The 26,742-nt window shown below is 37.2% G+C and overlaps 1 long non-coding RNA gene across 1 annotated transcript in view; it reads right to left on the minus strand.

The window, feature by feature from the left end:
- Window positions 1-26,742, minus strand: part of LOC140621304 (uncharacterized) — a 78,754-nt gene that overhangs the window by 11,577 nt on the left and 40,435 nt on the right. The window contains exon 3 of the long non-coding RNA XR_012021029.1: window positions 2,923-3,051. This is a non-coding gene — a long non-coding RNA (uncharacterized lncRNA). The remainder of the gene's footprint in view (window positions 1-2,922; window positions 3,052-26,742) is intronic.

The following is a 26,742-nucleotide window of genomic DNA, read 5'->3' on the forward strand; positions in this document are numbered from 1 at the left end:
ACAGACAGAAGACTCTTTTATTCATCTTTCTAATGCCCTAAATCTAGCACAGAGTCAGGTACAGAGTACATGCTCCATTAAGGTTAAATGTAGAAATTGAAACACTGTTGCTAAACTACTGGAAATATTGGTAGTTAAATCTGTTGATACCTCAGTGTTATGAACTGAATTGTGTCCCCCTCCATCCTGGCCCTGAAAATTCATATATTTTGTTTTGCTTTGTTTTTCTTTTTAAAGATTCTACTTATTTATTTCAGACAGAGAGAGAAAAAGAGAGTGAGCAGAGAGTAGGAGAGGCAGAGAGAAAAGCAGACTCCGCGCTAGCAGGAAGCCTGATGGGGGGATCATCCCAGGACCCTGGGATCATGACTTGAGCTAAAGGCAGATGCTTAACCAACTGAGCCACTCAGGCACCCTTACAAATTCATATATTGATGTCCTAACCCCCAATGTGACTGTAGGAGGTAATTAAGCTTAATAAGATCATAAAATAAGATGATAAGATCATAAAAGTGGAGTCCTGATCCAATAGGATTGATGTCCTTATAAGAAGAGGAGAAGAGAACTCCACACGAACACACCAAGGAAACCTATGTGAGTACACATGGAGAAGCAGTTGTCTGCAGGCCAGAAAAAGAGCCCTCTTGCCAGGAACAGAATTGGATAGCATCTTGATCTTGGGCTTTTAGTCTCCAAACTATGAGAAAATAAGTTTCTATCATTTAAGCCACCCAGTCTATTGTGTTTTGTTATGGCAGCCCAAGAAGATCAAATCAATAATCCAGTAAAAATGCTAATGCTTTTCTTTGGCTTTATGACAATGAACAAGACCAAAGAAAAAACTTTTTTTAAAGTCATTATAAGGACCCTCTAAGAATGAATTTTCGCACAATATTTGACAGTTGTGAAATTAATGGTAGCCTAAATGTTTAAAAATAGTATATAACAAAGTAGATTAGAGGGGAAAAATTAAAAATATAAGTTGTAAATGACTTTAACACAAAAATACTTTGTCCTATGAAGAACCAGTTATTCAGCTTGCATGTCACTTGCCAGAGGACTCTTTGATTATGTTTGATTAACTAATAAAGCTTGAAAATCATTTTAACCTAATGTAAATGCCCTCTCTCTTTTTAGATTTCATCAAAGATTGGTAACACATTTCATAAGTGTTACTTTCTCTTTTTTTCTAGAAAGCATCTTTTTTTTTTTCATTTAAATCTAATTATCTGACATATAGTACATCATTAGTTTCAGATGTAAGTATTCAACAATTGTGTACAACATCACCTACATTTTCTAATTTGGAGAAATGCTTCAATTGTTTCTTATGAAGCATAGTATCCCACACAAAAAGAAATATCATTTATTTCTCATATTTGTCTCATGATATGACATATTTTCATGTAAAGTTGGTCATCAGAAATGGGCAAACCAAAATTAGTGAGATAACAAGCTGGCAACTCCACCCTCACTATAGAGCTCCTTGAATGAAATTTGCCTTATGTAGTCAGGGAATGGACTGAGAAATGTAACACATGCTTTACACATTTACCATGATGATGTCCCAAATGGCCATACTAACATAGGTTGAAAAATCCTGATCTAGGTTACTTTCACATCTACCAACTTCTAAAGCAATAAATAGAAGGACATTCTAAGCCATTAGCACAAACATGCTTGACATTTTCATAGCAACGCAAACAACTTAAGAAGGACAATGGTTCGGTTGTTCTGAAGGTCACGGCTTTTGCTTTTTCTTTTCTTTTCATTTTTTTTTTCTTCAAAAATTGTACCTACCACACTGAGTTGGTGGCCTGAAGACAGAACTAATTTCTAGGGCATTATGACATGTTTGTTATGTTTGTTATCAAATCTCCCCAACAATTTTAGAATTGTCACAGTGATATGTGAATGTTTGAAAACTAAAACTCAACACTGTGTTCTTTTCTACTTCCTGTGACTTTTTATTGATAGCTATGAGCCTCCTGAATTGAATTTGTTACTTTTTCCTGTGGCAAAAACTTTGAAAGTAAAATTCTGAGTTTTAATTCTTTTTTATATCGTTTTACTCTAAAATATATGTCCAAATAGATTTTCCGTACTGTATAGTATTGCACCATGTGGAGAACATTTGTAACTAGGTCAACATACACTGTTTCTAGGCACCAACAGGGAGGCAATTTGTTATACCATATTAGAATATTACCAGAGTAACAGGACTAAAATGACTCACTGAGTTCTTGGTTGCAGGGCTCAGTGCTGCAAATGGTGCTAAATTAGGGCTCAGAAGACTGGCTGTTATGAGAACCTTCTTGAGAGACTTTGAGAGGTTATAACTGACTCTTCAAAAACTCAAAACACCACATAGGAAAATATGTTGGATGGAGAGAAAAAAAATATGGGAAAGCATAGGAGAAAAGACCTAAGGCCCTTCTTCCCTGAGAATGCACGCTCAGGCTAATTCTCATCCAGGAGTTTTAGAGGAAGCAAAAGGAAGCTGGCCCACATGACAACACCTTGCCCTGCATGATCTAGAAGAATAAAAGAATAACCAACTACCGACTTACAGGGCTAGAGCCATGGGTGTCAAAATGACCAGAGGACATTCGGAAGAGACACCTGGATCTGAAGAGGAAGACTCTGTACATCTTCAATCACTATGCCTGGAGAAAGACTGTCAGAAAGAACACCTGAATCTTAATGTTCTATACCAATTTTATGTCAATTAAAAAAAATCAAGAATTTGGTGGCATAGAAAAGAACTCTGCTTCATATACAAGCTATTGATATTCATTCAGTCAGTACTTATTGCTTTCTGTGAATGAGATACTAAAGAAGGATATAACACTTGAACAAGCTCATATGATTCCCATCATCACACAGTTTACAATCTAATGAGGAGATGGATTCCACACTCACCTGTCTTCTCTTCTTTTCTGCCTCCTTTGCTGATTCTTCCTTATCTCCTGGCTGCTGGATTCTGGAGTGCTCCTGAGCTGCTTCTCTCTTTTATCTACATGCTTCCTCCGGTTGAACTCAGTCTTGCGGCTGTAAGTACCATCCACATACCAATGACTTCTAATTTACATCTCCAGTCGGAGCCATTCCTCTGAATTCCCAATGCTGACCAACAAATCCACTTGGAAGGCATTTCAAACGAAATGACTAAAATTGATTTCCGATCACCATCTATCTGCCCCAAGCCCCACACGTGCCCCTTTCTAGTCTTCCCCATCAGATACAATAGCAACCCCATCCTTTCAGTTAATAACCAAAATTCCAGGGATCATCCTTGATGTCCTTCCTTCTTTCATACTCTACACAAATACGTCAGTGAATTCTTTTGACTCTATCTTCAGAATGTATCCAGAATTTGGCTGTTAATCACACAGCCCACGACACAACTATCTGTGCCCAAGATGATTGCAATCACCTCTTAACTATGCCCCCATTTTGTGTTTGTCCAGCTTCATCATATTCCCCAAAGTGCAGAAATGGAGATTCGATTAAAATGTAATCTTACTCCTTTACTCACAACCTTTCAGCAGCTCCCCAGCTCATTCAGAAGAAAAGCTAAAAGTCCTTACCATGATATATGGGGACCTATGTTATCTGGTCCTCATTACTTCTCTGACCATGTTTCCTCCTACTTCCCCCTTGTCATTCCACCTTAACTAAACTGGCCCCATAACCCTTCTTTGATCAGAGCAGGCAAGCCCTTGCTCAAGGCTTTGCACTTAATGTTCCCTCTGCCTGAAAAGTTCTTCTCCCCAAATAATCTTAGAAAGCAGTGGGGGTGCACTCTTAATGTTTAAAATTTGCATTTCTTTGGGATGCCTGAGTGACTCAGCAGTTGAGCATCTGCCTTTGGCTTAGGGTGTGATCCCAGAGTTCTGGCATAGAGTCAGTCCCACATTGGGCTTCCTGCATGGAGCCTGCTTCTACCTCTGCCTGTGTCTCTGCCTCTCTCTTTCCCTAAATAAATAAAATCTTAAAAAAAAAAAAAAGAAAGAGAAAGGAAAGAAAGAAGAAAGAAAGAAAGAAAGAAAGAAAGAAAGAAAGAAAGAAAGAAAGAAAGAAAAGAAAAGAAAGAAAAAAGAAAGAAAGGGAAAATTTGTATTTATTTTAGAATATTTTAGAACTCAGACCAGTCACTACTTTGTACTGACCTCATGCCCAATTTGGTGATATAAGCAATATTTTTTATATATAAATATACAAATGCTTTAAGTCTTGCTTTATGCCTTTTTCTCCACTCAGAGAATTCAAAATGATACACTTGACATTCATTTTTGTCAGCTCCAACTTTAACATAAATCATAGTATAATGTATATCATAGTACAGCCTAGCAAGTGGCATCAATTATTTCACAAATGCCAAAGTTGAACTTGAAAAGTTAAGCAGGAAAGGATTATTTTCCGGTTTTTAAAATTCTGTCGATAGTAGACTTTACATACATATCTTTCTCTAATACTTCACACCGTGCTGATAAAAAAAAAGTATAAAAAGGAATAAAGTCATTACAGAGAAGATAAGGTGATAGACAGTTGGGGCATAGAGTGTTTGTTGTCTTACCAACAAATAAGAAATATCAACACATTTCTGAAAGATAAAAAAAAAAAAATGAATGGCACTGTGTTGATGGATAAAACAAGTCAGTAAAGTCTTGGGTAAATGGCTCAGTATTTGCAAAGTAAGAAGCAAATCATACGGATAGGACATTTATATCATGATTTTCCCAGGACAGTCTTTAACCCTAAAAACATCTTTGCTAAGTGAAAGAAGCCACAACCTATCACATGATTCCATTTACACAAAATGTATAGAACTGTTAAAACACAGACCCAGAAAATAGATTTGTGCTTGTCAGAGGCTAGGAGAAGGGGGAAACAGGAGGGATGGGCATGGGTTTCTTTGGGGAATAATGAAAGTGTGTTGGAACTGAATAGTGGTAATGGTTGCACAGTTCTGTGAATATATTAAAACCACAAAATCTTATGCTTATGAGAGTGAATTTTATGGAATATGCATTATATTTCAATAAAGCTTTTATTTACAGAAATGTAAAGACTAGTAAGTTTTAAAAGACATTATTATAAATAATCATGAAAAAGCAAGAAGTAGTAAGAAGAATACCCCCAAAAAAATCCTTATCAGGATTCAGACAAAGGATCATCACTTTCAACTGGGATTATTATGGGGGCCTATGAAAAATAAGACAATAAAGCTAAATACTGAAAGATGGATAGCACTGAGATTTGTTTTTAAAAAAAAAAAAGGTAAGGAAAAATATGAATGAGGGAGGAAAATGCATAAGCAAAGATCAAGAGGTGGGAAATGGAGAAAAGGAACAATTATAAAAATCCCATGGGGTTGTAAATGAACTGTAGAAGAAAATTAAAGTGCCAAATTAATTATTTGCATATTCTCTAGCCCAGGGTTTTGCAGCTTCCACTATTAACGTTTTGGGTCAGATAGTTTTTTTGCCATAAGAAGCTGTCTTGTGTATTGTAGGATGTATAGTATCCCAGGCACCCCCTGCCCTAGTTATGGCAATCAAATATAACTGCAGACATTGTCAAATGCCCCCTGGGAGGCAAAAATCATCCCCAGTTGAGAACTACTGTTTTAAAAAGAGAAAGTTATTGACAATTTGAAGCAGAGGATGACACTAAAGTCAAGAAAGGTTAAACTGGCAAGACTTCTCATGCCAACTGGGTAGAGCAGGAGAGAGAGAAAAGTTAATGTATTTTTGCAATATTCCTAGTCAAAGATAAGAGGGTTCTGAAACACAAAAGAGGTTGTGGGTTTGGAAATGACAGATTACATGATATTTAGTTAGAGAGGAAAGCACTCGTTCTGGGTAGAGAATCAAACAGGTTTATCAACATTTGTTGCTTTGACAAGGGGAAGGAAAGACAGGAATCAAAGATGGTCTTCATGGGTTGAGTCTAAATGACAAGGCAATGGTTGTAATGAAAGTTGGGAATAGTGAGGGAAGTAGATTTAAGAGGAAGATGAAGACTTCAATCCTTTGAACTGCTCAATAGAACACTCTAGAAGGATATCTAGGTAGAAATGTCAAGCCAGAAATTGGAAAACTGAGACTGAGCTTTGGAAGGAAATTCAGGAGTGTAAACATGGGTTTAGAAGCCATTTACAAGGAAAGTAGAGTCTAAGTCATGGGCTGAGCTTGCCCAGGAGGAGAATACAAAATAGAGAAGGTAGCAACAGGGGACAGATGCTCCATTTAAACACCTGTATCTAAATGAAGAAAAGAGAGTAGTTGGAGGAGTAACATAAGAATCAGAAAACAAGAAAATGTCTAAAGAGACACAAAGGAGAGATTTTGGCAAAGGGCGGTAGGTCGGTTCAGTTCATGGTTGTCAACTAGTACAAGAGGTTAAAGAATATGACAACTAAGAAAGTGGCTATTGGATTCAGTTGAATAGTAAGTGGCTAGGACTTGTTCCAAGCACAGTGTAAACACAATGTGGAACAGAAAATAAGTTAGGATGAATTTAAAAACACATAGGTGCTGATAAGGTGGGTATTTAATATTTTCATTGGTAAAGGGGAAAAAAAAGTAGAGTAAGTCTTTCAGATAGGAAAGAAGTTGTGTCTATTTGTAAGTTACTGTAAAATGAAATGAGAGTGATTGAGAGTAGAAGAAAAGTGGATAGAGACCAAAGAAGTGATATTTACTGGAACATAATTCTAGAGGCGATGAGAAAGTTTGGAATAACAGCACAAATATTCAATATTGTAAAAGAGGAATGTGTTGGTCTCTAAAACCAGGGGGCGGGGGGGAAGAGTAAGAGATAATGGAGTGTAATAAATTACAAATCTGAGGATGCTTCTCCAAACTAAATATTTTATATGTAATTTAATCTAAAAATGTTTATACCAAGAAGCCCTTTTAAATAGAAGAGTTGAACATAATTTTCCTATTCAAAGAAACACTTGGAAAAAGGAACCCTTTCACCAGTCTCAAAGCCAGGTGTTCATAGACCGAAGCCAGATTTTGATGGTATACTTTATTATTCTTTTCAAATGAAATTCCCAGAACATCAGCACATGCTCAGTTAAATACGATATGAAAACACACTGCAAATACAGAAATGTTATTTTTGGATTAGCCATGGATTTTGGTCTATATATAACTCCATACTCTCCAGTGATGGCCAGTAATCATGTTATAATAATAAAATATCTTAAGTAAGTTTTATTACTACTTACCCTTCACATATCCAAGGCGTGGCATCAAGAGAAAAAAAGAAAATAAGAAGAAATGTCATGCAGCTTGGGTTTCATTTCTTAAATTCTCTGAGACAAGCTGACTACTTTAAGCATATTCTTTCACTCAGTTATCCCTTATATACCAGCACAAGAATGAAATAAGAGAATCCTATATGGTAAGACAGTTATCAAGAATGTCAATGAATCACAATGGCAACTATGTAAGTTGGGCAAGATTTCAATACTCCACACCCTATTTCCCATTCACTAAATGAGAAAAAAGGCACTAGTATTCTTTTGCCTGCATTAAATTATTACTGTTTTGTTCTTTAATTTGTATTATATGAAACTATTATGAGTCTCAATAAAATAGGAAGTTTAATTGGTCTTTGCAAATAAAGATATTTTTCCACCAAAAGATACGTAAAAACAAAAGCACGGTGAGACAAATAGCTATATCAAATTAGCAAAATATTGATAATGGTTGAAGTTGTGTGATAAGTACATGGACTTCTTTCTACTGTTCACTCTACTTTTGAGTAATTTGAGTTTGTTCATTTTTATTTATTTATTTATTTTATAATTTTTTTAAAATTTATTTATGATAGTCACAGAGAGAGAGAGGCAGAGACACAGGCAGAGGGAGAAGCAGGCTCCATGCACCGGGAACCCGATGTGGGATTCGATCCCGGGTCTCCAGGATCGCGCCCTGGGCCAAAGGCAGGCGCCAAACCGCTGCGCCACCCAGGGATCCCGACTTTGTTCATTTTTTTTTTTTAATTTTTTTTATTTATTTATGATAGTCACAGAGAGAGAGAGAGAGAGGCAGAGACACGGGCAGAGGGAGAAGCAGGCTCCATGCACCGGGAGCCCGATGTGGGACTCGATCCCGGGTCTCCAGGATCGCGCCCTGGGCCAAAGGCAGGCGCCAAACCGCTGCGCCACCCAGGGATCCCCCGACTTTGTTCATTTTCAAATAAATAAGTAGTACATAATTCTTATTACAAGTTCCAAAAGACAAAAGCCTTATGTTCTTGTTTTAGAATTGATGAATGCAGTAGGCAAACCAAACCTTTGGTGATGTGGTAGGCAGAATGGCCGCCCAAAGATATTCACACCCTTACCCCTGAAACCAATAAATATATTACCTTATGTGATGATTAATTTTAGGTGTCACTTGACTGGCCATGGAGTGCCTAGGTTAAAAATTATCTCTGGGTGGGTCTGTGAGGTTATTTCTGAATGAGATCAACATTTGAAAGGATAGACCCAGTAAAGTAAATTTATCTTCCCCAGTTTGAGTGGGCATCATCTAACCCTCTGGAGGCCTGAATAGAACACAAGGCACGAGGAAAGAGGAATTCACTCCTTTTCTCCTGCCTCACGGATTAAGCTTGAACATCTCATCTTATCTTCTGCTGCCATGGAACGAGGATCCATACCATGAGCTCTCCTGCTTCTTAGGCCTTTGGGCTTAGACTGGAACTACATCACTAGCTTTCCTGCATCTCCAGTTTGCAGACAGCAGATTATGAAACTTCTCGGTCTCCATAATCATATAATTACATAAGCCAATACCTCATAATAAATAAATATGTATTTTAAATAAATATGTTTAAATATATATGTATATAACATACATTTATAATATATATAAATCATTCTATATTTAAACATGTTCAAATATACTCAAACAGGATATATATATATCCTATTAGTTGTTTCTCTAGAGAATACTAAATAATATACTATCCTATGTGGCAAAGGGGACTTTACAGGTATTAAGTCTCTAGGCCTAAAACAGGAAGATTAGTCTGGATTAGTCTATCCAAGAGGCCCCAATCTAATCACATGTGCCTTTAAAAGCAGAAAGACAACAAACAGTAGAAATCAGAGAGATTGGACCCCTGGGTGGCTCAGTGGTTGAGAGTCTGCCTTCACCTCAGGGCGTGATCCGAGACTCCTAGATCGAGTCCCACATCAGGCTCCTTACATGGAGCCTGCTTCTCCCTCTGCCTATGTTTCTGCCTCTGTGTGTGTCTGTGTGTGTGTGTGTGCATGTGTGTTGTGAATAAATAAAATATTTTTTAAAAAAAGAAAGAAATGATAGAGATTTAAAGCATGAGGAGTATTCAACAGGAATTTGCTGGTTTGAAGATGCAAGGACGACATGACAAGGAATTCTGGTGGTCTCATGGAGCTGAGAGAGGCTCCCAGTTGACAGCCAGCAAGAAAACCTCGCCTCTGCAGCCTAAATAACTGAATTCTGTCAACAGCTTGAATGAGCTTGAAACAGACTCCCTTGTCAGAGCCTCCAGATAAGGGTTCAGCTTGCCAACAAGTTGATCTCAGCCAGTGAAACCCAAGCCAGAGGACCCAGCTGAGCTCACCAGACTCCTGACATATAGGACTGGGAGATAATATATTTGCATTATTTTAAATGGCTATAATTCTAAGGTGGCAATAGGTAACAAATATATCCTACTTAACATTTTAAAAAGACCCAATAGCTGAACATTTTAATAGCTATTCCTAATGTGAAAGGTAAGATAAAGAGAAATAATTATAATTTAATGTCTTACTTATTATATTGGGAAAATATATAAAAAGAAACGGGTAGGGAAATGCATTACATCATGTGTGATAAACTGGTCCAAAGTTTTGGGAGCAAATTGGTGATGTGCATGAGAAATCAGGATAACATGTGGAGTTTTGGGGTTTTTTAAATATTTTATTTATTTATTCATGAGAGACACAGAGAGATAGAGAGGCAGAGACACAGGCAGAGGGAGAAGCAGGCTCCATGCAGGGATCCCAATGTGGGACTCGATCTCCGGATTCCAGGATCATGCCCTGAGCTGAAGGCAGACGCTTAACCACTGAGCCACCCAGGCGACCGAGGATAACATGCTTGACCTAAAATTCCCCATCTATTTTTTAGGCAAATAATTCCAGTAGTATTTCTTACCTTTGACCCAGTAACTCCATATCTACATACCAAAAAAATAATTTAGATGTATTTTAAATGAAAGTAATTATTAAAATGAAAAGAAAAATTAAGCTATAAAGGTGATCATCATAGCACAGCATAGAATAGCAAATTTGGTAACAATCTAAACGTCAATAAAAAGGGATTGGCTAAGTGAGAAGACACCTACACAATAAAATTGTAAAGCCAGTTCAAATCATGTGGTAGATAGTGCTTGTGGCATGGAAAAGTCTTTTAAGGGAAAAAAAAAATCAAGCAACAAAATAGCATTACAATAGGATGTCTGAAAGTATATGCACCAAAATGTCACCAATTTCAGATCCTTTCTGCTGGTCTGCATCTTTTGATTTTTATCTTTTGATCATAGATCTAGTAATACACTAACAAAAGAAATTTTATTTTTAATAAATTTATATTTCCATGCTTTTCTATAAATTTCCAGAAAATTATTTACTCAATTGGGACAAAAATGATTGCATGTGTTTCAAGACAAGTGACTAAATATTTCTTCTTCATTGGGAGCAAAACATTAAGACAAGGATGTTCTCCTATTCCTCATATGTTTGCAGCTAGTACATAAGAAAAGGTATCACTAGTTTTATGCCATCGAAAATATACCCACTACCCCTCTACCATCATTATATCCTTTCATTGTGTTTAAATTCATACCAGATTTCACTGGTCAGACTCATTCCTCTGAACCCAACTAATAGGAGGTTTAAGAGCTTTCGCTAAATGTAAACTAAAACAAAAAATACTCTCCTGCCCTCGGTCCCCATCTCTTCCTGCTCTACCACAGAAACTGTGTCTGAGAATTTTGTGTCCACACATTGGCTGGAGAATGAAACATGGTTCTATTGATTCTGAACATATCAAAGATTGTGGTAAAATTTAGCTTCAAGGGAGAAAGGAAGTGAAAAATTAGTTTTTGGAGATAAGTACCTATCTGAGACAAATCTGAAATACACAATTAAAGAGATTTTTCTCAATTTCAACCTTCAGTTCTTGTATTGACTAGCATAGGATGACGTTTTAACCAAAATCAAAATATTATATTTGAAATATGTTGTGTAATAACTTGTTGATAAGGCCCTAATTGTTATTAAAAGCATTGTAAGCAAAAATTGGGGGGGAGGTTATAAATTAAAAGATCACTAATAAAAATCCATTTCCATATACCACTAATATGCTGGAGAATTAATTGTGCACATTTTCCTGTTGATGACTTGAAATCATGCTGAGAATCATGGATGTTAGCAACATACATTGCATCCCATCAAGTTTGTAGGGCCAAGGAAGCTGCAATATCAAGTACTTCTTGGCTAGTACTTTTATCCTGTGTAGAAGCTGCTTGGTGAATGGAACAGCACATAATCATTACAAGCCCGTGGTTCAGACCATGTATGCAGGAGTATACTTTAGTACAAGTACAAACAAGTACAAATATGACAAACTAGACAAAAATGTCACTTGAATACATCAGGGTCTGTCTATATTATCTTTTATTGCTAATGAGCTAATTATCTTATGAAATGACACTGGATACAGATAATATTAAGAATTAATATTAATAATGGACTGGAAAGGAGGTAGACAATAGAAAGTAATAGCATTGTCAAAAATGTCTTTATTTAGTTCATCTTAAGTCAGTCCAGCATGTGGCCAATCTTCCATTATTCCAAAAATGATTATATATTTCTTAGACTTCCCAGTTTCCTTCTTTATACCTCCTCTTTCCAATGCCTGGGCATTTTAAACTGTTATATATTATCCTTCAATTTAATATATTTAGGAGTTATCTGAAGATTTTGTTATATAAAGTAATATAATGAGATCTTCCTCTCTATTGGGAGCTAGCAATAGATCAAAATAAATATATGCCAGACTGAAAAGGGATAAAAACATTAGTTTACATATATATGATATATATCACATATTAAATATATATCATATATATAACATTTCAAAATATATACATATCACAAATTATTCTGGTTCAGAATTTCAAGCAGAAGGAACCAAATAGAGTTTTTCTGTAAATAGAAATCCATTCATAATCCAGCAAATATTTATTGAGCAAATAGTGTATAGGAGGCACTTCCTATTGCTATGCTGAATCAAACTAATGAAAGATAGCCACAACCCTGAAGGAGATGAATAGTGATACTTTACATCGACCACAGGATGATACAAGCAAATGGCAGTGACCAAGGCAAAACAAAATAAAGCAAAACAAAAACCTTTATGGAGGAGGTGAGATTTGAAATGGGCCTTGGAAGATGGGGAGGTTTTCCACACAGTGGCTTTGAGCCACAAATTGCTGTTTTGATGCTATAACGTGTCTAATGAATATTGTTCACATCAACATAGACCCAATATTAACATGGAAACAACCTACTCCACTAATAAGTAACTAATTACCTATAATTTCCTTTCTTATACTTACTTAGAGTAGTGATTCTTTCCTGAAGCATGTATCAGAATTTCCTGGGAAGCTTGCTGAAACACAGATTATTTGGGCTCCACCCAATGCTTCTGATTTAGTAGGTCTGGGTAGGACATAAGCATTTGAGTTCCCAGGTGATGCTGATTCCACTGGTCCAATGATCATGATTTGAGAGTCACTGATTTAAAGCACGTTTGATGGATCTCTGGCTTCACAACATGCTCCTCAATCTTCAGGAAAGTCCCAAACTCCCAAAACTCAATTCTACCATTTGTAAAGGTAATGATATTGGTAATGATGATTCTTATCTTCTAAGCTTGTTTTGGGAATTAGAGTAATGCATATAATCCAGAGCCTGATATAGTAAGTGCTCTGCACTGGATAGCAATGATAGCTTCCCTACCAGGGGAAGCTAGGGAGTAAGGGTATGCCAAGCGTTATGGGCTAAATATTTGTATTCCCCCCAGATTCACATGTAAGGCCTAAAGCACAAGATGGTAGTATTTGGAGGTGGGCCATTTAGGAGGTAATTAGGTTTTGATGAAGTCATGAGGTAGTGTCCTCATGATGAGATTCATGCCCTTAAAATAATTAGAACACCAGACGCCTGCTCTCTCCTCATCTCTCTCCCTCTCCTCTCCTCCTCCTCCCCTCCTTCCCCACCAGCACATACCACCAAGGAAAGGCCATGTGAGCACACAGCTAGAAGGCAGCTGTCTACAAGCCACGAAGCAGGTCCTTACCAGACACTGCATCTGCCAGCACCTTGATCTCAATTGCCCCAGCCTTTGTAACATATGAGAAATAAATTCTTGTCATTTAAGCTCCCCAGTCCGTGGTATTTCACTACGGCAGCCCGAGTAGACTAAGACATCAAGGAAACAATTGGGACCTATGGAATGGAGGTGTGAATGGATCCTATTGTGTTCAGAGAATGGCACAGTTAAGACAAGCTAGGAAGTATGATTCATGTTGGGGAAAGGAGGGGAATCTCAGAGGACCTCAGTGAGAATGGGGAAGAATCCTGGAATTCTTTAGGCACCTCTTTCTTCATAATTGTCTGTTTCTGGCAGTTATTAGCCTCTACTATCTCTTGAAGTGCCTATTACTTCCATAAGAACAACAGGAGTACTCAATAACTAGCCAGTAATCATAAAAACGTCATAAAATGACTTTAGCTGCTCATTCAAAGCATGTGCTAAATATAATTGAGCAAAGAAGAGTTCAATATTCCCAAGACAGAAGAGCAGTGAAAACTCCACATTACAAGAACTCTATTAACGTCCCAAGAGGACCCTCACAATGAGGCTGTGCAGAGCACAATATTACAGGGAGGCACTTAAGCATCCTTCTCATTAATCTCAGACTGCAAGCTACTTATCCTTTTGCTTTGAAACTGACCCCTAGTGATTTGCAGTTGAAGTTGAAAATTTTATATAATTCAATTTCACAACTTACTGTAAAACTACAGTAATAGACATTAGGTGTTGGGTATTAGTATGAGAATAGATAAATAGACCAATGAAACAGAAGCACAGCGGGTTGAATGGTAGCCCCAAAAGGGTATGCCTGTGTTTTAACATTTAGAACCTGTGAATATGGTCTTATTTGGAAAAAGAGATGTGATTAGATTGTATAAGTAGTTAAGGTGGGTCCTAAATCCAATGACAGGCATCCTTATAAGAGAAAAGCAGGACAGTTGAGACTCAGACTCACTGGGGAGAAGGCAGAGATTGGAGTCACGCAGCTCCAAGCCAAGAAATGTCTGAGGTATCAGAAGCTGGAAGAAAGAATGATTTTCCCCTTCAGCCTACAGAGGGAGCTTGGTCCTGCAACATCTGGATTTCAGACTTCTACTACCCACAGCTGAGATGCATTTCTTTTGTATTAAGCCCCCTAACTTATAGTAATTTCTGAGGGCCACCCTAGGAAAGTAAGACAAAAAGAAACAGAAGAAATTTCAAACCCAGATCTACCTTTGCAGAGTAACTTGAACAACACAGCAGTGCAATTCAGCTGAGAAAAGAAGATCTTTTCAATAAATGGGTCTGGGTCCACTGAATATTTATGAGTGGAAAAAATAACCCTTATCTTTCACCATACACACAATTAATTTGATATAGATTATAGATCTAAACATGAAAGCTAAAATAAATCAAGTTTTTGGATGATAACATAGGAGAACTTCTTCATAACCCTGGGACAGGCAGAGATTTCTAAAAAGAATACAAAAAACACTCAACATAAAAAGAAAATATTGATAAATATGATGTGGGAGGCAGAATAATGGCCCACAAATGATATCCAGGTCCTAATCCCCAGAACCTGTGAATATGTGAGATTACATTGTGAAAGGGAATTAAGGTTGATATGGGATTAAGGTTGCTGACTTTGAAAATAGAGGAAGGAAACACAAGCCAAGGAATGCAGAAACGATATTCCACAGTTGGAAAAAGCAAAGAAATGAATTATCTCCCAGAGCCCACAGAAAGTAATACTGTCCTGCTAATGCCTTCATTTCAGCCCAGGGAGAGTGCATCAGACTTCTGATGTACAGAACTATATGGTAAGAAACGGGTTGTATTAAGCCACTAAGTTCGTAGTAATTTGTTACAGCATCCGTGGGGGGAGGGTGGAATGCATATGACCTCATTAAAATTAAGACCATCTGTTTATGGGGAGACCACTAGAGACTGAAAAGGCAAGACATGGACTGGAAAAATGTATTTATTATAAATCTATCCAACAGTAGACTAGTATCCAGAATGTAGAAGTAACCCCCACAAATCTATAATAAGATGACAGACAACTCAATTTTTTAAATGGGCAAATGACTCGTAAAGGTACTCCACAAAAGAGGAACTGAAATGAGTAATAAAAATAGAAAAGATGCTCGCTATCATTACTCATCAGGAGAATATAAAATTGAGCCCTATAAGATAAACCTATATGCCCATAGAGTATCTAAAATTTAAAAGGCTGTAATGTAAAGTGTTGGCAAGGACATGAAGCAAGTGGAACTCTCAAACCTTGCTCTGGTGGAGTGTAAATTGGCACAATCACTTCGGAAAGCTATTTGGTAGAACCTACCGAATTTAGGCATATTTCTTTTTCTTTTTCTTTTTCTTTTTCTTTTTTTTTTAATATAGGCATATTTCTATCCACAATCCTACTCCTAAACCAACTGTAATTAGAATCTTCAAGGCAGGTCAATACAAAAGAACCAGATACTGGAAACAATCCAAATGTCCCAAATAAGGAAAGTGGATAAGTGAATTCAAGTATACTAACACAATGCAATACTACATTGGAATAAGAAGAACAAATACACACTCAAGGCATGGATACATCTCAAAGCCCTTATGTTGAGTGAAAGCAGCCAGACATAAAAGTGTACAGAATCTATGATTCCAAGTATATGAAGTTCAATAATAGAACTACTAGATAATAAGAGAAATCAAAATAATGGATGTTGCTAAAGAGGGGGTGGCTATTGTCTAAGAAGATATAGGGGAATATGAGATATTTGAAATATTCCTTATACTGATATGGATAATTTAAAAGCTCAGCAAGCCTTATGGTTAGGATACTATTTCACCCACCTTACTCTGTGTATGTTCAATTGCCCTAAAGTTCCTAAACCAATAGATTAAGAGGAGAAATTCGTCCAGTTTTTTTATCAAAAGATAGTCAAGTGTCTAAATTCTATCTTGTTTAAACCACCTGCTCCGCTGATAGAGTAATCTTCAGAGATTTCTCTGTATGACAGAAAACATGAAAGGCACAGGTACTCTATTACTGGCTAGGACTTTGACCTCCAAATGTTGCTTAGCACCACCTAAACAGCCACCTAATTTGTAACCCTGTGACCCAAGGCATCCTGCTCCCCTCCCTTTGCTCTGAACTCTTAACTCCGTAAAAGCCCAGGATTCTTCTGAAGTGGAAGGTGGTCCAAAGCCAGACATCTTACCTGAAAAGGAAAAATCTCCGAAAGAGGCAATGTAAAACAACAAGGAAAATGATCCAAATTGGAAGTAGGGAAAAGAAATGGAAAGAGATCAAAATTAAAAGAAAACCCTATGCTGAAGGAAAACAGTAATTCCTTTACTGCTCCTTCCTTCCTCATCACCCAAGTCCAATTACGTGGCCTTGTTTTACATCCTGTATCACGCATCTTTCTCCTAGAGAAGGGGTGAGAGACAGCAGAGGATTTCCTCCTAGAGGGGATGAGTTCCCTCTAGGAGTTAGAATATATGGCCAATGGGAGCTATAAAAAAATGTTTTTTTATTTAATTTTAAAAAAGGACAGCCGGGGGATCCCTGGGTGGCTCAATGGTTTGGCACCTGCCTTTGGCCCAGGATGCGATCCAGGAGACCCAGGATCTAGTTCCGCGTCAGGCTTCCTGCGTGGAGCCTGCTTTTCCCTCTGCCTGTGTCTCTGCCGCTCTCTCTCTCTGTGTCTATCACGAATGAATAAATAAAAATCTTAAAAAAAAAAAAAAAAGGACAGCAGGAAAGCAAGCTAGCATGTTATAGAGTCAACCCCTCAACTCTTAACCTCTGTTTTTACAACCTTTATTTTAAATAAGATACCAAGTATTGACCAAAGTTATATAAATTGCCTCAACTAAAGCCTATTACATATCACCAAGCTTCAACCTACCTTTTCCAAACTTTTTCTTTTATACTCCTTCTACACTTCCTAAGCTCCAATCACATGATGCCCTCAGTAAATGAAGCCCATTAAACACAGTAGAGGCTGAATACAGATTTTCTGAATTAAAAAAATGGCTGCCTCAGGGTGGCTAGCATCATCCCAGATTATTGTCTTCCCCACCATCACCACCACCACCACCACCTTTAGAAATTTTGCTCCTTCTCCTACATTGCAGGTGCATACATCTTTTCTATGAAGTATTTTCCGACGTCCTGAGTTAACTTTCTTTCTTCTTTGTGCTCCCATAGATACTCTTTTCAATCCTATTTCAAAGCTTGCTATATCCTTCTTCATGATCCACACTCACTTTCTCTCCTCTGATGAGGAAAATCAGCCCCCACCCCATCATAATCAACGGACATTGACTTCATGTGTTCGAAAGTTATCTCAACCTACAGACAATATCTTACATGCCTTATCCCCTGAATGTCATAATTCCCTTTGTTCTCTGCAACAAATATGGTGGCTCAATTGTTTTGGTTTGACTTTTAAATAAACCTGAACACCTTTTCACAGGTACATTTTGCATTGCTTACTACAACTCCCCTTGTTTTCAAAAAGTAAATTTGAATCTCTTCATATGTATTTTTGACCTCCATTATACCTTCTCCACCATGTTTTCAAAATATATACTTGAGTCTCTTTGGAAACTATAAGTTTATTTCTTTGTGAGTACAAGGGCCTCCCTTATCTTTGGATCCAAAAACAATGCCCAGAAAGGTGAGGGGCATCTTGGGTTTTATTCATATATAAAAGCAGAACTAAAATATAATACTCCTTGGCTCCTGGCTGGCAGACCATCCTCCTCATTTCTCTCTGTGTGCAGATTTTTAAGTAAATGTTCAGTGTGTGGGTTTATTTTCCCGAGAAGCTGGTGTAGCTAACAGGAGCTAGAAGAACACAGATCCTGATGATAGTGGAGTGGGGTATAGGATGGGAACTAAGTGAATGTAGATAAGATCTCTATCCTCCTTTGACAGGGTAGGTCCCCTCCTTATCTTCCCTCCAGCACCAAGAGATTCCAGCCTTAGCTCCACCCCTCAGCTGCTTTCAGTTCAGAATGGCCTTTGTCCTTTAGGTAGGAATTATAGACCTGAGCCATGTGTCCAGTCTCTGTGTCACGTCTCTTTAAAAAAAAAAAAAAAAAAAAGATAAAGGAAAGAAAAAGAAAAGGGAGTCAAAAATTTAGCATGGATTTTTTTTAATATTTGAAAGTCTTGAGCATAGTCACTCTAACAGAGAAGCTCCAATAGCAAGAAAACATTTAAAGAAACAGCAAAGAGAAGAAATCAACCATGTGCCCTTGGAGACTCTACCAAGGCACAAAATTCCCCCTCTATGACACAACTTGTATATGATAGACTTGTATATGATAGACTCCAGAAGAGCAGGGAGCCTCACTTGCTAAACATCAATTGCCAGTACTTACCATGGTGAGAGCACATGATAAGTGTTCAAAGGAGAGGAAGGAAAGAAAAGAGGAAGAGAGAAAAAGAGGGTGGGGAGGGAGGGAGGGAGAGAGGGAGGTTGGACATGGAGCATTAGTTTGCCCTGTTTTGTATTGCAAACAATCTTTTCCTTTCGAGTAACAACCACAATCGAGAGATTGGGCTCAGATAGCCATTACAGAGGTATATGAGTGTCTTTCCTATCATAAGTCTTAAATTTATACTGACTTCAGTCCAGTCCCCCTTTCTTCTTATTTTATATTTTCCTTCAGATAATCTTCCCTTCTTGGAACATTTCAATATGCTTGGTCATATTTATTGATAGTATTTCTAGGGTTACTTCAGTTTATTACAGGGCCTCTCAAAAGGCCCCTAGAAAGTCTTCCCTTCTCACTGTAAAGTTGACAGGAAACAGTTAAAGAATATTCACGAATTCTTCCAATATGTATAGATTCTTCTTTAATAGTTCTTGGACTTAACAGAAAAATTTAGTTTTCAGCACATCTTGAGTCCATGTTATTATGGTTTGGGACCTTATGTGTTTAGAAAATACAACTTAAAAGGCTACTGATTGGAAAAATTTTGTTTTGAAACAAAAATTACATCAATCATCTAGAATATAATTAGTATTACTACATGATTACCTATTATCTTGAGGGCAAAAAAAAAACTTTCTCCTTGTTTGTAATTTTAAATTTAGTAAGTGCTAATGATGAACATCTTTATGTGTATGGTCAAGTGATGTAAAATTAAATCACTCGAACAGAAGGAGGTGTGAAATTCAGTGAGGTCAATTTTTTTTTTCCTTTTGATCAGTGAGGCAATTTATTTGAAGCAATCTAAAACCTTACCATCAGTTTTTTTTTACAGCTCAACCATGTCAACTCATAAATTTGTTTTTGACTCCGTTTTGAATCAGCACAGGAAGATTTTGAATAACAACATGGACCAAGACTTATCCTGAAGCCCATAAATCATTTCTGACATATATGTTCATAACAACAGGCTTCAGAAGAAAAGGGAACAGTGAAAGTTCTAAGAAACTGGGCAGGAATACTTCCTAACGTTCAGTGGTTTAGATGAATTGCTAAATTCTAAGTTGCAAAAGTATATGTAGTTTGCATGAAAAATAATAATTGTATTCACTATTCAGACAAAAAGTCCCTTTGAACATGCTCTATTTGGGGGTAATTTTGTGACTCAAAGAGTTCTTCACATTTCCCCAGGGATGCTTTAATCATTTCTCTCTTTTGCCTTTTAAAGACATCAAAAAAATCCAGTTATGTGTCATAAATGTACATAGGTACCACAGACATTCAGAACATATATTTCCTGCCAAGTAATTAGGAGTGGAAGAGCTGGTCTCTGGGAGCTGAATGATGGTTTTCCCTATGGTTGAGGACAAGTCTCTTAAATCTCAATGTTTCACAATCACTCTTTAATACTCATTAAGGGATCAATGTCCAAATCAAAGTATTGTGGTTCTGAGAGATTTTCTACATTTTCCAGTTCAGCCAAAGGGCGCCTTTTGGAGAAATATCTGAGATTTAAAGAAATTTGATGGAAAATATATATATATAAATACTTAAAAACAATCTAAGCCCAACTCTTTACAGTAAAGCCAAGCCAGGAAATGTCTGAAATTAAGCACATTTACTATAATCCAAAAGGGTATTCTGGAGGGAGTAAAACCAATTTCTGTGTGCTCTGAAACCAGAATTAAGTGCAATGTCCTATATAAGTCATTCCTGGGTAGGGCAATAATCTTTTTCTTCTGTACTTGCCATTATTCATTCTCATATTTCCTTCTCTCATTCTCCATTATTTCAGAGAAATTAGCAAATCTCTCCATTATTAAAACTTTCAATTATTTCATTAACTTAAATGTATTTTCAGTCTGGAAGCATAAACTCCTATAAAATGGCACTATTCTATCTTGATCTTTATTTCCTGCTGCATATAACACTTCCAGTCTGAAAATATGTGCCTTCTATCAGCTATTATGTTACCTTCCATGAGTGAGGCAAACTGCCTCTTCATTATTGGTTTGTATTCTTTTTTTTTTTTTTTCTTTCACTGAGGGTCTGAAAGTCCTTTTTAGCTTTAGAATTTTTTGAAGCTGCAGTTCCTTCTGCCTTCACACAATTCTTTTTTTTTTTTTTTTTTTCACACAATTCTTAATTCAATTCATCCCACTTCTTCAAGAGCCCCGGTCTGTCAATATTCTGTTCATTCTTCTATCAAAACCTAAATATATCCCAGAGCCTCTTAGATGCCCCCTTCTTTCTTGTTAGGGACTTATTGTTTAGAAAAACTCCTCTAATCCCTCTCCAACCACACTATCTATGGGCTAGGACCCCTGCTATGGATTGCACCACTTTTTTGTTTTAGTTGTATTTGAAATTTGTTTCACAAAAGGCCAGAATGACATTTTCAAGTGCCTGGAGTTGCTCTTCCTTCCTTGTTTTGATTTTTAAGAACTGGCTCTTCACACACTGTTCCCTCTGCCCAGAATGTCCTTTCTCTTCTTTTTCTGGCCAATTCTCTGTCATCCCCTACTTAATAATCACTTCTTTTCTAAAGCCTTCCAGTCCTCCATCTCTGTTCTTCCAGAATATTTGCACGTGCTTCTACTAATACCTGGCATGTTGCACCAAAATTAAGTGCATAGACTGTGAGCCCTTGAAGGAAACGCTGTTGACCTCGAAGTCCCTGGTGCTTATCCAGTATATCCATTCATCCACTTATTTATTCATTCAGTCATTCATTAAAAACATTTTTCAAGAGCCTACTATATGCCAACAGTCTTCTGGACTCCAAAATTCAGCACTGAGGGACACAAACAAGATCCCTGTTCTCTGAAGGCTTTTTATTTTTATTTTAGTTGGGATGAAGCTTGACAATGAGCAAGTAAACAAATAAATAAATAATTTCCGTTGTTAACTGCTATCAATAAAATATATAGTACAGTCCAATAAAAATGTGATGGGAAGGGTAATATAGATAGGGTGGTAAGACAAAGCCTTTTTGTGTGGGGATACTTGAACTGCAGTCTGCATGGCATGAAAAAACAGCATTAAGAACATTTGATTAGGGAAATACAAATCAAAATCACAATGACATAGCATGGTACACTGTTAGGATGGCTATTATTAAGACAAGAGGCAAAAAAAAAAAGGAAAGACAAGAGGCAAGTGTTGGTGACAATGTGGACAAAGGGAACCCTTGTGTACTGTTTGTGGAAATGTAAATTGGTGTAGCCACTATGAAAAACAGTTTGGAGTTTGCTTAAAAAATTAAAAGTAGTGGTAAATATCAGAAAGGGAGACAGAACATGAAAGACTCCTAACTCTGGGAAACAAACTAAGGGTGGTAGAAAGGGAGGTGGGTAGGGGGTGGGGGTGACTGGGTGACGGGCACTGAGGTGGGCACTTGATGGGATGAGCACTGGGTGTTATTCTATATGTTGGCAAATTGAACACCAATAAAAAATAAATTTATAAAAAAATTTTAAATAGAACTAACATACAATCTAGCAATTCCACTTTTGGGTATGCATCTGAAGGAAATGAACGCATTATCTCGAAGAGATCTATATCTGTATCTATACACACACATAAACACAGACAATGGAGTATCATTCAGCCATTAAAAAAAGAAGAAGAAGAAGAAGAAGAAGAAGAAGAAGAAGAAGAAGAAGAAGGAAATTCTACTGTTTGTAGCAACATAGAATGGACCTTGAGGGCATGATGCTAAGTAAATTAGGCCAAGGAAAAATAAATACTATATGACCTCACTTATATGAGGAAGTAAAAAAGTGAACTCAAAGAAACAGAGGAAAATGGTAGTTGCCAGGGCCTGAGGGATGGGAGAAATGGGTGAAGATGGTCAAAAGGTACAAACTTTCTAAAAAAAAAAAAGAAAAGAAAGAAAGAAAGAAAGAAAGAAAGAAAGAAAGAAAGAAAGAAAGAAAGAAAGAAAAGAAGAAAGAAAAAGAAAGAAAGAAGAAAGAAAGAAAGAAAGAAAGAAAGAAAGAAAGAAAGAAAGAAAGAAAGAGAAAGAAAAGAAGAAAGAAAGAAAGAAAGAAAGAAAGAAAGAAAGAAAGAAAGAAAGAAAGAAAGAAAGAAAGAAGAAAGAAAGAAAAAAGTACAAACTTCCAGCTATAAGATAAATAAGTTCTGGGGATATAATGCATAGCATGGTAACTATAACAATACAATTTCAATATATATTCAATAACAATTTCAATATATATTTGAAAGGTGTTAAGAGAGAAACTTTTTAAAGAGTTATTTATTTATTCATGAGAGACAGAGAGAGAGAGAGGCAGAGACACAGGCAGAGGGAGAAGCGGGCTCCCATGCAGGGAGCCCGATGTGGGAATGGATCCCGGGACTCCAAGATCACACCCTGAGCCAAAGTCAGGAGTTCAACTGCTGAGCCACCCAGGCATCCCAAGACAGAAAATTTTAAACATTATCACCACACACATGCACACACACACACACACACACACACACACACACACAAATGGTAATTATGTGAGAGGATGGATATGTTAACTAACCTTTTGGTCATATCATTTTGCCACATGTACATGTATCAGGTTATCATATTATGTACCTTAAACTTACATACGTCCATATGTCAACAATATCCCCATAAAGCTGGGGATGGGAACGCCTCTCTGTGTCTCTCGTGAATAAGTAAATAAAATCTTTAAGAAAAAAAAAAAAGCTGGGGATAAAGAGATTCTGAATTTTTTTCTTTAAAAAAAAAAAAAAGAAGAAGAAGAAGAAGAAGAAAGAAGATCTAGATGCTGTACCTATAGGCCTTATTGCAGGAGCAAGCTTGGCATGTCCAAGGAAGAGAAAGAGGCCTAAGTAAGAGAGAAAGAAAGGTAGGCAGAGGTCAGATCAGGTATGGCCTTGAAAGCCATGGTAAGGGATTTGGATTTTATTCTCATGGAATTGCAAGCCACTGGATGCCTTTAAAAACAGTGATACAAAGTGGCTTGCACTTGAAAACACACTGTTGCATATTTGTTGAATGAATTCAATAAATTATTTTCCCTCCATTTCTATATCATCAAGTTATCATCAAGTAATTTTTAAATCTTGACTTGCTCCTTTAGTATTGGAAGAAGTTGGAAGAGAAAGGTGATGCATCACTCCTGATTTGCTGGTACCCCTCCTCCGAGAGTCTGCATTCAGTTCATTGTTTTGAGCTCCAGGAGTGACTTATTTACACTGTTTCTTTCTCCCAGAATGTCTTTTCTCCCCTTCTTTTTCTGACCAACCCTTGGTCATCTCCCAGAGACTGCACATAATCGATCTCTGAAGGTAGACCACACTATCTAATTGGTAGATGACGGTCATTGGTCCATATTTCTTGACTGAACAGAACTAATATTTCAAAACTTCTATACAAGGGGGATTTGAGATCTTTCTGCCTTTCTCCCCCTCTGCTGTATTTTTCTTCCCAACAAGACAGCAGTTTTAGTTGCTGATATATTTTCCTTTAGGTGTACTCTACCAAAGTTTAAATTAGGGCAAGTGGGAAGAGGCAAGGAAATTGGGCAGGAATTCAATTGTTGTCCTATATCTAAGTCATAACCTCCAATCTACTTTTAAGGAGTAAGAGAATTAGTTATGTCGGTCTCATCTGCCTGACCATCGTGTCTACCCCAAAACCGGCTCTGAATTCAGAACAAGGAAACAGGGTTTCTGAGATGCCGGCAATGTGCAGTGTGATATGGTTGGATGACACTAAATTGGAAGTTTGAGCACCTGCTAGACTTGGGGTCTAGTTACAACTCAACTCCTAATGAGCCATGAAAATTTGAGTCACTTAAAACCAGTAGCTCTTACTCTATGTCAGACACTCATTAAGGACCACAGAGTTTATGTCATTTAATCTTCAAAACAACTCTGAGATAGATATAATTATTATCCTGTTTTACAAATGAAAATTGGGCACAGTGAATAAGTCTGATAGCTGCCATTTGAACCCAGACAGCCTGACCTGAGAGCCTGATTCAGCCTCTTCAAGTTTCCATTTTACTTATCTATAAAATGTGCGGGTTAGGCCAGATAATCTCTAAGATGTCTGTTAACCCTAAATTTCTTTGACACTGTCTCTGCCTGGTCCACCTTCTTTAAGATGGCATGTCCATCTTCCATGCTATTATTTGGGCAAAACTACCCCCATTTCTGCTGGCACTTATTTTTGAGTGTAGTTTGTCGAAGGCACACTTTTTAGCTTAACAGTTGTGGCTATTTCCCCCACCCCTTAAAATAAATGTAAAGCTACTTTTATCGGGTCAACAAATCTGACCTACATATTTTCCCCAGTACTTTTCATTTCAACTCTGTCTCTTACGAGCAGCTAATGACTCTAAAACTTGAATCTTACATTCTGGTAATATCTGTATTCCAGCTAATTTCTATCCATTACCTCTTTCTCTTCCAAGTTGTAACCTTCAGCTAGAGGAACCTATTAATACCCCACACTTAGTTTCCCACCCTGGACTTTTAAATCACATTTAGAAGCACACCATGCCCTGTTTCCTATTATGGTGTTTGTTCCCATGTGACATACATGCAGACTATATCCAACTGATTATTTGGGACCATAGTCACATACTCCCTACCAACTGCTCTTGTTTAAAATTACTCATCCTGTTCTCCACTTAACTCTTTGTTCTGTGGGGAGGGGGTTGATAAGCCTTGACAGACTCTCCTCCTAACTCACATGTGGCACCGAAAAAGAAGTACATCTCCTGAATGACCATGTGGAATCTGTTGTGAGTAATCATGGCCCTCACCTCAAAGGCACTATCACACCTCTCATCCTTTTAGAAACTCTAGCAGAATCCTCCCACGGTCTAACAGCTTTGGTCTTCTTTTCATCTGTGAGAAATGGAGCACTTGTGATTTTTTTGAAGGCACAGATTCGCACAACATAGTTTCAACCAGAGAACTGATGGTCAGCTGATGGCTCTACTGAGTTCTCGCCATTATTTTTTAATTTATGCTTTGTCATATTTTCTTGCTCTTGACGTTAGTTTTTAAGTTAAACAAGCTTAACTACATGGGTGAATCTCACAAATGTAATTTGAGTGAAAAAGCCCGAAAAGCATAAAACTATATGCTTCCATGTATATGAAGAACAAAAGCAGATGAAAGCAATCAATTTTGTTGGACATCAAGATAGTGGTTATCCCTGGGACTTGAGGGGTGTGCCTAGAAAGGAACAAAAGGAGTCTCCGGGTATTAGTCATATTCTGTTCTTGATCTGAGTGCCAATTACATAGGAGTGGTCAGTTGGTGAAACAACCCAATGAGTTCTACACTTTAGGGTATGTGTACCGTCTACGTATTTAAAGACTAATTAAAAAAAAAAGTTTAATAAACTAAAAAAAAAGAAGATAAAAATGTTTAAACTGAAAAAAAAACTAATTTATATTCTATGTGAAGGGCTTGCTTCTGTTTCAATTAATGTTTATCTCATGTTTATGTGTTAATTTATGTCATCTACACTACTAAAGCCAAATCCAGGATTCTACTGCAGACAGTCTGAGTGCTGGTTTAAATCTCGGCTCAGCTTACTTCTAGGTATTTTGTTTTGTTTTTGCTGCCTTTTCTTCTCCTGTTTTTATTTTCTTTTTTTAGTATATGTGCTGCCGAAGCGAGCACTGTTTTTACTTTCTTAATCCTGTTTTCTCATTCATAAAATGAAGACAGTAACAGTAGCTACTTCAGAGGTTTGGGCTAAGCATGAAATGAGCAACTCCTGGTAATGTACTCAACATAATACCTATCATGTAGTAAGTGCTCAATAAACCTGTAATGAATTATAATTTCTAGTTTATCTTTCCTAGAAATACTCATCTCTTTT

This window comes from Canis lupus, chromosome 30 (assembly GCF_048164855.1).
Source record: "Canis lupus baileyi chromosome 30, mCanLup2.hap1, whole genome shotgun sequence".
NCBI classification, from domain to species: Eukaryota; Metazoa; Chordata; class Mammalia; order Carnivora; family Canidae; genus Canis; species Canis lupus.